Source organism: Trachymyrmex cornetzi, unplaced genomic scaffold (genome assembly GCF_001594075.2).
Source record: "Trachymyrmex cornetzi isolate Tcor2-1 unplaced genomic scaffold, Tcor1.1 scaffold229, whole genome shotgun sequence".
NCBI classification, from domain to species: domain Eukaryota; kingdom Metazoa; phylum Arthropoda; class Insecta; order Hymenoptera; family Formicidae; genus Trachymyrmex; species Trachymyrmex cornetzi.
Genome location: NW_017296945.1, coordinates 342,475 through 353,965, shown reverse-complemented (window position 1 = coordinate 353,965; position 11,491 = coordinate 342,475). Strand labels below are relative to the sequence as shown.

The 11,491-nt window shown below is 33.6% G+C and overlaps 1 pseudogene; it reads left to right on the top strand.

Annotated features, from left to right (window-relative positions):
- Positions 1 to 3,142, top strand: part of LOC108760595 (probable multidrug resistance-associated protein lethal(2)03659) — a 14,375-nt pseudogene extending 11,233 nt beyond the window's left edge.
- The last annotated feature ends 8,349 nt before the right edge of the window (positions 3,143 to 11,491 follow it).

Genomic DNA, 11,491 nt, shown 5'->3' with positions numbered 1-11,491 from the left:
TAGAATAATATACAGAATAATTTTATATTTTGATGCCAAATTACCACAACATATTAATTGTTAATTTCAGGTGGCTGAAATGCGAACGGTAGGCATTGTTTCCGGTAAAGTATATACGGATTACTTTCGTGCTGGCGGCAATTAGTGCATTATATTCATAGTTATGCTTTGTATAACAGCACAATTTGCGGCTAGCGGCAGCGACTTTTTTCTCGCTCAATGGATTAATATAAAGGAAAACTATGTAAGTGCATCACTATGTGTACAATAAATAATATATTTATTATTTAGTTATTATACAATATTTTAAATTCTAGTTTTACTCAAAATTGTTTCTAAAGGTTGTGCCAGTTTTGATTATAATATTATACATAAAGAATTTGAATGAGCAATTATTATTATCGTGGAAAAAGTTCAAATTTGTAATTTAATTTTCATAAGTAAAAGCAGAATTTTTCCTTAAAATTAAAATACGAAATTTTCAAGAGAGAGAAGTTTTATTTTTAATAACGTGAATAAAATAAAATCTATAAGAAAGTTTCTACAGATTCTTCTGCATATTGATTATATAGGAATTATTAATTATATAATTTTATAGACGAGCCAAACGGACAACGGTGTTGTAGAAGACCCGAATAGTCCTCTCATCCGCATGCAATGCATCTACATCTATATAGCGGGCTGATTGTGTTAACAATCATCATCACCCTTATCCGTTCATGGACGTTTTTTTGGACATGCATGAGGGCTTCAATGCGCTTGCACGATCGTATGTTTCGCAGCATCAGTCGCACCATTATGCGATTTTTTAACACTAATACTTCGGGACGTGTACTCAATCGCTTTTCCAAAGACATGGAAACGGTTGATGAGATGCTGCCCGCTGTGTTTATTGACTGTCTTCAGATCGGTATAGCGCTGCTGGGCATTATCATTGTGGTAGCCACCGCAAACGTGTGGCTGCTGATACCCACGGTGCTAATTGGTATTGTCTTTTATTATATGAGAATATTCTATTTGGCCACCAGTCGTAGCGTCAAGCGTCTTGAAGGCATCAGTGAGTATCGCAAACTCATTTTTTGATAGTCGACACAGTATCTTCGATAGACTAAAATAAATTCCATCACAGATAGAAACCAAATCATTAATCTCATGGAATTTACGATAAATTGTAATTCTTCGGGTAAACTAAATGGAATTTCTAATTTCTCTTAGCACATTCGCCGGTCTTTGTTCACCTGAGCGCGACACTTCAAGGGTTATCGACCATTCGCGCGTTTGGGGCGGAAGCGATTCTCACAAAGGAATTTGATAATTATCAGGATATTCATTCGTCCGCATGGTATATCTTTATCTTGACCTCGCGCGCCTTCGGTTTTTGGCTGGATATTTTCTGTGTACTGTACATCACGTTAGTCACGCTGAGCTTTCTCGTGCTAGACAACTACAGTCAAGGTTCAATGGATGGCGGATTTGTAGGCCTGGCGATCATGCAGAGTACCGGTCTCACCGGCATGTTCCAGTGGGGCACGCGTCAGAGCGCAGAATTGGAGAACCAAATGACTTCGGTGGAGCGCATCCTTGAGTACAAGTACTTAACTAAATTTTCAATATCTTTAATATCTATTACTCCACGCCGCGTGCATATCTTTATACACCCGGATCGAACTACCATGGATATTTTGAAAAACAAAATTCTAGGTCATATATCAATTTAAACTTATTTTATGAAGGGTAGTACAAAATAATAGTGTGGCGTAGGGGACTGAGAAAAAGTCCGTGCAGCAATCTCTCTCAAAATGTGACCCAATAAAATAACAGTTAATATATTTTCTGTTTCAACCTTTTTCCAGCAAAGTGGACAGCGAGCCTCCTCTCGAAAGTGCTCCTGGTAAAAAGCCCAAGTCCGAATGGCCGCAGGAAGGCTAGATCGAGTTCAAGAACGTATTTTTGCGCTACGCACCGCTGGAGCCGCCGGTATTTAAGAATCTTAACTTTATTATCTTTCCGCGGGAGAAAATTGGCATCGTTGGTAGAACCGGCGCTGGCAAGTCATTCTTAATCCAGGCGCTCATCCGCCTGTCCGACATGGACGATCTGATTGAGATCGATGAAGTCGACACAAGCCAGATTGGCTTGCACGATTTACGCTCCAAGATAAGCATTATCCCTCAAGAACAGTTCCTGTTCTCTGGCAGCCTGAGACGGAACCTCGGTCCGTTCGACTCGTATATGGACGAACCACTATCGCGAGCTCTTGATGAGGTCGAGTTGAAGGAGATGGGCTTGTAAGCCCACATCAATGAGGGTGGCTCCAATCTCAGCGTCGGCCAACGGCAATTGGTCTGCTTGGCGCGGGCTATTGTGAGGAACAATCCAATACTCGTGCTGGACGAGGCAACCGCGAATGTGGACCCGCGAACAGACGAACTCATCCAGACAACTATCAGGAAAAAATTCGAGAAGTGTACAGTGCTAACAATTGCTCATCGACTCAACACCGTTATGGACAGCGATCGTATCTTGGTGATAGACGCCGAAAACGTGGTAGTGAGTCAATTTTCTTTTATTTTGTCTTTTTATGAATTTTATGATTAGAGCGACCCAGCGAATGAATTTAAGTAGGTCACAAAATCTTTCCTTTCTGTGGTAAGTTAATGTAACTATGAATTTATCGGTCATTCTTCTGACATATTTTATACTTCTTGTTCCAGATTATGAAATTTATTTACAATCTTTTAAAGCAACATAAATTATATCTGGATTTATATAAATATTTTATTGTATGAATCCTGCGAATATACTCTTTGATCATTTTTGTATTGTTTTATTAGAGTTTTTGTGGAGTAAGCCACTTATTAGTTGATACAGAATTACAAAATCTTGACTACGTAACTAATACTGATTACGTTGAGAAAATGTTTCATTTCTTACTTATTTATAACAGCCTCGATATAAACTATCTCTTAAACTGCGAACTTTTATATATCGTACGCAGGAATTCGATCATCCTTACATGCTGCTGCAAAAAGACACGGGCTACTTGAAAAGCATGGTGCAGGAGACCGGCAAGGCGATGGCGGAGGTCCTGGCTTCCGTCGCCCATAACTGCCATCAGAATCGTGGATTCACGGCGTTTTGATGTATCCACGGAGTTAACTTTTTGCAATTGTGTCTGATGAATATTATGATTAAGTCATGAAGATTCCGACAGTTTTTGCAATTATTACGCTAGATTCTGTGATTTTAAATACAAGAAGAAAAGTGGAACGCGCAGTCTGAGAATTTAGAATTCATTATCGTTTACTCTCTCGCATATTTATCACCGTACTCTACATTCTGTTCGCATTAAAATTTTATTTTATTCTATAAATTTTTTTCTAAAAAATTTATTTAATTCTATAAAATTATAGGACGTTTAGGATATTATGATGCAAATGAAATTTAAAACTAATTAAGTGTTAATTAAGCGAGATTCGTAAGGTAGATCTAGGAATGGTCAGAATTCAGAAAATTCGAAGCAAATTTGAAGATAAAAAAGGAAACACGTAAATAAATAAGAAGGATAAAGATTATATCAGGTTTACGATCTCGGGAATGCCGATAGAGTATTAGAGTATTCAGAACTGACGAAAATGCTTTGGCGGCACATTATAAATTAATAATCGCTCTACTGCAAACTGTACAGTTCCATCTAGTTAATCTTTCATTTTAATAATCACGGATTCTCTGCTACTTCGATGCGCGATTATCGCCAGTTCAGCAAACAATCAGAAAATTTGTAAAACTCGCATGGATCACGGCGCAACTGTTGTTACAGTATTATTACATTGCATGATACATTATTTTTATATCATAGTCTAGACCTAGATATTTCATCAAGAAGTGTGAAACTTAGCCTGTTCGATTACTTATACCTCTTATTGTGAGTAAATTAACATTAACGCGTTTAAGGAAGAATTATTTTTATATACATGTATAGATAATTATAATATAAGTGTATATATTGTTACGCTCACACGTTTCGCATATAGAGGACACATTAATCGCACTGAAATAAATGTGCACAACAATACAACGGGAATGAGAACTTTATTGAGAAATGACAGAAGTGTTAAAAGCTCAGAACTGTAGGATGTATTATGGAATTATTCAGAATGAATTTCGATCGGAATTAATTATTCCCTTTTTTAAACGCAATAGAAATCTAGAAAAAACGGAATAATTCCGATCAAAATTCATTCTGATTTGTTGTATACGATAGGTGCCCTGAACACAAAACTACTATGTTGTAGGGAGATCCTCTTTTGTGATCTGATTTCTTGGCGATAAATAAGAGATGGCCTGAAGTACGGGAGAGACTTCGGCGCAATATAAATACATATATTTTTTTAGAGGTAAGTTTGTCACAGAAATATGTGAGTTAACACAGATGATTAGAGCATAGATGAATTAAATATAATAATAAAAAATTGCAGCAGATGAAAAATGGAGAATGTAAATGTAGAGAGAAAGCAGGCCTGATTTTTGTCGCTGCAGTTTGAAATTTTCTATCTTACTCTCTTAAAATTTTAAATATCTATTTTATTTTAAGTATGTATAATGTACCAGTTTTTAGCAACAAAAAAGACCTAAATAGTCAAATTTTTATGTTCTTTTTCGAAGTCTAATTTTTGAGAACTTAAATTCCAACAGATCTAAAAAAAACCGAATTTTCTCCTACATATTTGTAAATTTAAGGAAATATTGATATCGCTGTACATTTAGAATCTTGAAATTCTATATTTGAATTTAAAAAATTAACTAAATAACATCTCTTGAATTTAAAAAATTGCAATTTAGTTAATTTAATTCGATTTTGAAGAGATTATTGTCAATAATATTGATAATCGTTTTAGCTAGAATTGACAGGTCGAGAGAATTGTATTTAGCATATAGGTAGTATAGAAGATAGATTTTTATATTCATTGTAAATATTCTGATAAATACGTGTAAAGAGTGTAAAGGAAAAAACGAATCACATCAACAGCGGATCCATAATTCGTATATTCTCATTGCCTTGCTTTGTCGAAGCCACAGTGCATATCTGTGGATTTGTAAGTGTATAAAATGTAATTTATTATTATATCAGCAACATGGAATCATTGTCGATAAATTATCCTTAAATAATTTATCCTTAAATTAAAATTATTCGAAATGTCTACTTATAATTCATTTAATCAATCTTATAATATTTTTTAGAAAGCAATCGCAAAAAGTTTCTGGAAATGATTAAATGTCACAAAGTTCTTGTCTTATGTACATATAGTTGTAAGAAATATATGTCAATTTTTTATATAATTTTATATTTATATTTTTTTACATTTTTTATATTTTCTACCTATATATAATTATATAAGATATATTTTTTCCCGGATTGTGCGTATAACTTCAATATATAAAATATTTTATTAAAATTATTAGCTTGAACTCATGTCGACACGTGTCGTTAGAAGCCATGTGAGTAAAAGCATCCATTAAACGTATTTGCATCTAGTATAAAGGCACAATGTTTTATGTATAGTAACGTATCGTATATATCGTTTATAGTAACGTAACGTATATATCGTTTATCCCTCATAATAACACATGAATAAATATTCCGCAAAAAGAAATGCAATCTAATCTAGATTATCTGTGTGCCCATTCTGTCGTTCAATACTTGCTGGTTGAAGGGCACATACATACGTTATACAACATTATATATATATAAATAATTATAGCGTTGTACATTTAAATAATTATAGTATTTTCTATGAAATAACGTATATCACAAGATTTTTTTAGCATATACTTTATCTTTTTCAAATGTCCACTGTTTTTTATTTATTATCTATAACGCTGTACATTTTATTAACTTCGTTAAATAATAAAACATGAGGCATAAAGTAGGATATATATAAAAATTCATTCAAAGTGTAATATCATCAGAATTATCTTATGGCTTTTACAGGAGGTAGTAAATAGCGTTATATTTCATGAAAAAAGTCAATATTATGTTCAATTGAAAATAAATCCAAAAAGAATAAAGCATTTGGAACTGATCCACAAGCAGTACATGGGGTATAATTGTGGACAAATGTCATTACTTCATTCAGTTATAGTTAAAACATATAAAACGGTACCGATTTGAAATAAATTCATCCATAATGTAATCTTTATGATCGATCATAACTATTAAATATTTCATTAAATGTTTGATATCGTTCTAGATAAAAATATGAATTTTTTTTCAAGGGTAATTCATAAATAGTGGCCTTAACATACACATCTATAAATAAAAATTGTGAAAAGAATGACAATCTAATCTAGATTATCTGTGTGTCTATTCCGTTGTTCAATACTTGTGTGTTGGTTGAACGGCATTTAACATACGTTATATCTCCCAGTGTAGTTCTCACAACGTTCTTAGAGAAAGTGCGAAAACTATTTCTGACAATCTTATAAAAAATATTAAAACGTGTTTGTGTCTCGAGCAGCAAGAACTAATTCAGTTAAAATATTAGCCGACCACTCGGAAACTATGACAGAGACACTAGAAAGAACGCTGGCACCACTAATGACCATCGGCGTGTTCTGCAATTTGGGCATGTTTGAATATCCTGTTGGACAAGTTAGGACATATATTTCTTGCCTGTATGCTTTGGCCAAATGGAGTTTTTATATGTACTTCTTTTACTATCCAGTATACATCCGACGTTACCAGACACATAAAACAATATACACCGATGATATCGTACCGTTTGCCACCATTGCATTAATTCTCATTAGTATGTGTCTTTTTAAGGTAAAAATTTAAAATGTACTCCCAGCCATTATATACTAATACTTGATCTTTTAATATTACTTGTCATTTGTTTAATAGTATCTTTAAATGAGAGCATTAAAGGAGTCTTAAATTCACAATTATAGGCAAATATAAATTTATGAAAAATATTTATAAAAGACTTTCGATACATTCAACCGTCACCTAATATCAGTCAAGCTGAAGCTATGCAGTCTATATTATTTGGCCCTGTCGCTAAACTGCTTGTTACTTACAAATCGCACGCAGCAAGTCCTCATATATAATCCTTTTCCGCTTTCCTCCTCTGCTCGTGCCATTCTATGTGGAATACTCTAGAGTTCCATTCTCGTAGTTTTACTTTTAATATCTTTGTCTCTGATTTGTCTAACGTTTCTCTATCCTCCGATCTCTTCATTTATGCAGACGATGTAATTCTTCTCAAATCCTTTCTTCCATTCGATGCTTTAGTTGATTGTTCTGCTTTAAATGAAGTTCTAAAATCTATTGCCGAATAAACAATTGAAGTAGTGAAATATACAAAATTATAGACTTCTTTAATTATTACAACAAAATATAATATCAACAAAATATAATCGTTAATCAAATGTTTTCAACATTCAAACTGATACTGAGGCATTAAATCATGGTTAAATAGGAATTCTCTACAAGTTATAATATGTGTATTTTTATAATTGACTGACACGCTTCTGTTCTCACTACACTTCACTTTTTGTTTTTAACGGTTATTATGTGATCAACATGGTAAAAAACATCACTGTCTTTTTTGGTTCTTAAATTATTTTTAGTCTAACTTTGACAATCGTCAATCATAAATATGTTTAATTGATGATGTTTGGATCCACGTGCGATCGTTGTTGGAGGTTGGGTGAGTTTTGCCATCATTTGTAAATAACATAAAATAAATCTTCATCTATTCAAAAAATCTTGATACAAATAATATCTTGAGATCGATCATTTACTCCACTCAGCTTTGCAACTGGTTGGCACAACATCAGACTATGTTGAGGATGATGGTTTCTCATCGCATTTCCACTACTGCAACTGCATAATTGGAGGGAACAGCGATTTTGTGATACAGAGTTCGACATAATATTTAGCACGATTAGCGGTAATTGTTATTGGCGAGGCTGGCTCAAAACGTGAGCCGAAACGTACAAATTTAAATTGTTATTCACAATTAATTTTTGTGCAAGATAGCACCCAGCGCAGACCCCTAATGTCCAACTGAATTTCGCTGTTATAATCTATTGCTGAATGGTCTCTACTAATAATTCGCTGCATCTAAATCCCTCTAAACTCTAAATCATCCTTGCTTATTTCCTGTTCCTCAACATTATTATCTCGTATTCAATCCTTCCATATTTTTCTTAATTCCCTTCCAATTCCTCGCTCCACCTCTATTGAGATTCTTGGTATCCATGTTCAATCTTCATATTCGTCAAACGTGACCGTCAAGTGTGACGAGCTGCATACGCCCGTCTACATCTTCTTTAGTCCCTTCGCCACATCCTTTAATGCTCTCAGAAACTCCTCACTTCTCATTTAAGCGTTATTTCGCTATTTGATTTGGCCGATGTCTACGTTCCGGCTCTTAATCAACAACTCCTAGATCGTGTACAGCCTATATAAATTTTTTACCTCTGCTTCTCTTATTACGTCAGTAAATACGACCATATATCTCCGTATTACCAGAGATCCGGCTGGCTTAGGATGTGGCAACATTTTATTCTCCACCTATACTGTCTAGGTTTTTCCTCTCCTTCACTCTGATGCTCCCTTATATCTGCGACGCCTCCTTCAATTGAACTCTGAGCTTCAATTCACTTTTAACCCTTTGTAACCAGATACCAAAATTACTTATCCTTCTCATTCATCGTTCCACTGAGTTCTGTGCTGCTTTCTCCTGCCTCAGTCAAATATTGTAATTCTCTTACTGTATTAATAAAAATATCTCCCTCTTTGTCCTGCTTTCGTTCTGCTGCCTCGCGTTTCATCGCGTCACTCATAGTATTTAAACGAGACTGACATGAGTGGTATATGTAGGTGCTTGCGTGTGTGTATGCGTGAGTATGTATATGATTTTAACTATTGTTTCATCACTCATGCATCGTTGCTTAGTCGCGGTTTTTTGTTGCTGGAAGGCTTTGTAATAGCAGATTTGCTGACGCCTAGCCCCATTTGCAAGCTATTATCGTCTTATCTAACGTATTATATATTCATGTTTATTACTCTCTTAGCATGTAATCTTTTCTACAGCGTTTTGCAATAAACTAAATTAAACTTAAAAAAAAAAAAAATTTTTTTTTTACAGATCAATTTTAATGCTTACATTGTTATAATGTAACTCTTTATCTGTCGCATTCCGTGTAAACATTGCAATTACAATTTTCACTCTAATATAAAATTACAATAATTTCTTTGTGCCGAATAATCGATCAATATGATTTTTTTAAAGGAATTGAAAACGTGTTTACGTGAACTTACTATAGTAGACCACACGTTGGAAGTTCTCGGAACGCCAAAGGAATACCAAAGGCTACGTAATTGGATAAATCGAATAATAATCGGATGGATTGTATACGTTTTTCATATGGTAGCGTTTAATGATTATGTTATGATCTTTAATTTAAATAATGACATGAATTTCACCTGGTTTATTCTTGTGACGTATTTTGCGTTTCTGTATAATTATCCGTCATACGTTATTGCCTTAAGTGCTCTGATCGCTGCAGCTATCCTTGGGTTAGTATAATATTATACATGTGTATACATTTACTTTGTAAGCTATTTTTATTGACATTGTGCCTCAAAATCTTTACAGTGTGAAACACATAAAGATCTTTTGGTAACATATAAAGAATGGAAGTCATCACCATGACCTTGACTACATATGTATGTTGTTTGTATTGTCTGTACAAAACATGTATATACAATACCTTGAGTATTAAAAATATATTAAACAACATGGATATTTAAAATAAATAATTAATCCCTACTTTTTATTATTAAATAGTCGTAAGAGATGAACATCTTTAAAAAAACGCTGTGAAAGTAGTAATGTTGAGTAATGTAATCGAATAAATATACGGTCAGAATTTTCATCTCGAATGAACTTGATCTTGACATATGTCATCATAAAAAAAATAATGGCAAAACTAACAGTAAAATTGGAACATAAAAAGTAACAGTATAATCTTCATAAAAAAGTAACTACATAACTAACAGTAAAAGTAACTTCCATCTCTGCTTGTAAGAGAGAGCTGCGTCGTATGTCGACAGGTAGTTATAACACGATTGAATTGACGCTACGTCTCCGCAGTTTGAAAAAATAATTCGAATTTCTTTCATTTTTTTTTATTTGACAATCAAAAAAATGGAAAAAATTAACGTAGACTATTAATTCTAATTTAGGTGTTAATGACATGTTTTCTGAGTATAACCGTAAAAGTAAAAGTCAATCGGGTTAATAATCTTTTTGGAATTGTGATCACTATATTCGAAATATGGTAAAGAAAAACGCGAATAAAGTTCTGAAACATTTTAGTACAAGCACCGCTCCGTTTTCCGTTAGGAGCGATTGTGACACTCAGAAAGGAACGAAACTTTGCTTTGTTCGATAGAATCGTTCTAGAATGGTTTCGAAGGGTTGAATATAAGTAATGGCGAGCGCCGGTTATAGCAATTGATTAATGCGCGCTATTTGAATCGATGAAGCGGCCCCAAACACCACGTCATTTTATCTCGTGTATTTTGGACAATTATCGTTTCTTCCATAATACGTTTTTATGGAATATTCTTAAGTTATGGAATATTCTTAAGACAAAGCTTTAAAAAAAACAGGAAAAAATCGATGTTTTTTACCTCTGTAACGTAAAAACCTCCTTAAAATGCATCGTTTAATGTTTTTAACAATTGTTTAGCAATTTCGTTTAATATTTCTCAGCTTACTGATTGACTAATTGTTATTTCCTGTAAGGTGCTTACACTGTTAAATTTTATAGGATTAAATTAACTCATTGTGAGTCACAGCTGCTCCTACTAAATATGTCGTTATTTTTTACTAAAGTAATAATTAAATTTGACATTATATAATGTTAAATTGATACTGTATAGTGTCAAATATAACCATTGTTTTAGTAAAAAATAACGTTGTTATTGAGTAGGAGCAGTGGTGGCTCACATTGAGTTAATTTGACCCTATAATATTTAACAGTGTAGTGTTAAATATTATAGGGTCAAATTAGGTTAGGTGGGTTCCTTTTCGTTATATAAAAATTATAAATTATGGATAAAATACATTTTAAAGTTCTGCTCCTCACATATACAGCCATTGACAAAATTATTAGGCACCCTTGCTTTTTCTAAATTTTTCACAACTGAATGTGCATAAGCTCTCTATTTATTTGTTCGGGTCGAATGAACTCAGAAATTTATACAGCCATGTTAGGACAGACATTGAAGCCTTCTATGGCAAAAATATTTAAAGAGGAGACAGAGCAAGTGATATTCCAACAAGATAATGCTCCCTGTCATACTGCACGTAAGAGCATTGCGTGGTTTAAGCGAAATAAGATTAAGCTGTTTGAATGGCCACCACAGAGTCCAGATCTCAATCCAATTGAGCATCTATGGGCTCATTTGAAG